This window comes from Pinus tabuliformis, chromosome 1_2 (genome assembly GCF_031772625.1).
Source record: "Pinus tabuliformis cultivar Carrire ecotype Pingquan chromosome 1_2, CPIR1, whole genome shotgun sequence".
NCBI lineage: Eukaryota > Viridiplantae > Streptophyta > Pinopsida > Pinales > Pinaceae > Pinus > Pinus tabuliformis.
The window spans coordinates 867323232-867324923 of NC_142298.1; the positions used below are offsets into that span (position 1 = coordinate 867323232).

At 37.4% G+C, this 1692-nt stretch overlaps 1 pseudogene; it reads left to right on the forward strand.

Moving 5' to 3' along the window:
* The first annotated feature begins 265 nt into the window (after positions 1-265).
* On the forward strand, positions 266-1322 carry LOC149208686 (E3 ubiquitin-protein ligase CSU1 pseudogene; annotated as a pseudogene).
* Positions 1323-1692: the final 370 nt, after the last annotated feature.

Here is a 1692-nt window from a genome sequence, read left to right on the forward strand (position 1 = left end):
GAATTGCTGTGGTTTGTTAGCCTTGTTCCTCTAGGGGTAGGAACAACATGTTTAGGGACTTTGGATCCCTTAGACTATGGACATTTCATGCTTATAGCTGTAAGGCACAAAAATGTCTATAACAACCCCCCAACCCTCTACTTCGTCCAATTCTTCCTCTCCTCCTTCCTCCTTCCTCTTAATCTGGATTCAATGGAATTGGAAATTTGTATGGCTTATTTATCATAGTACCATGGTAGATTACAATTGACATTAGTCTGCTTTGATGGCTCTTGTTAATCTGGATTCAATGGAATTGGACATTTGTATGGCTCAGTTATCATAGTACCGAGGTTGATCACAATTGACATTAATTTTCTTTGAGCTTTGGATGCCACTGTGCATATTTTGACTATGGGGTCATATTATTCGTTGCATATAGTTTAAGCTAGAAGTTTGGATACTACATGGTAGAAACGAGTGTTGCTGGGATTGTATCCCTATTCATTATCAGTAGAATGACTAGTTTAGGTTGTCGGCACTTCAATGTTGAGAGTACAAAATATCTGATATATTTAGGTTTTTAATTTAAATTTTTTATGAGTGAGTATTATAAGTTGTTGGTGTTATCGGTGTATGATTTGACAGGAAACTTGCAAGCTATGAAGCACATCAAAAACAGGAGGAGGAGGAAGAAGAGAATCTGTTGTTAAAGAGGCAACATGGAACTTGATGCATTTGATCAGCCAAACAAGGGCGTTGTACCTCAATATAATGACAAAAATCACATTCGAGACAAAAATAGTTTTCATGGGGCCAATAGTGTTAAGGTGACTTCATTTGAAGCGGAGGCTCTTCGGACAACGAAAGCATTTTGGCTACCATCAACAACTCCCGAGGCTCAAGTAAAAGTTGAGAGACCTTCACTTGATACAATCTGCCCAGGGGGTAAAGAGAAACTGAAGTTGAAGTCTCTTTTTCCAGTTATTTTTACCAAGGATCCACATGAGAAAAAATCTGAGGTTTTGGGGGCTAGTTCTATTTGCCCTAGTTGCAAAGCTACAATAAAAAACACGCATACACTAATGGCAATCAGCACATGTGGCCATGTTTATTGCAAAAAGTGTGGAGAGAAATTTGTTAAATTAGATGGGGTTTGTTTTGTCTGCAATAGAAGCTGCAAAGAAAAACATTTGATCACACTGGAAAAAGGAGGTACTGAATTTTCTGGTCACGGGGACCACTTGGAGGCAACCTATTTTAAACATGTTGGAAGTGGTTCTGGCATGGGACTTATGAGGCCAACAGTTAAAACATGAACATCAAACTCATGTTGAACTACTATGTACAAATATGATTAAGCAGTCTTGGAATTTTAGTTTGTTGGATTTCATAAATTTGATCAAATAAAGCTTGATTTGCTTTTGTGTTCTAATTTTGATGCTCTTATGCATCTGGAGTTTTAGGATGACGGTGCATCTCTTTTCAGGCATGTGATCGAAAAATCATGCAGCCATTTACTTTTTGCTACATATCATCCTAAGCTTTCTTTAAGAGGGTTTGGAGGATTTAATTTTGTTTTGTTCTGATATATATATTAGTCAGCCTTGTTCAGTTAGCATGGTTCTAGGAATATGATAAGCATGGTATTAGTATATGTGTGGCATTTGTATGAGAATATGGTTGCCTCTCTATCTGAATCTGTTGGATAGT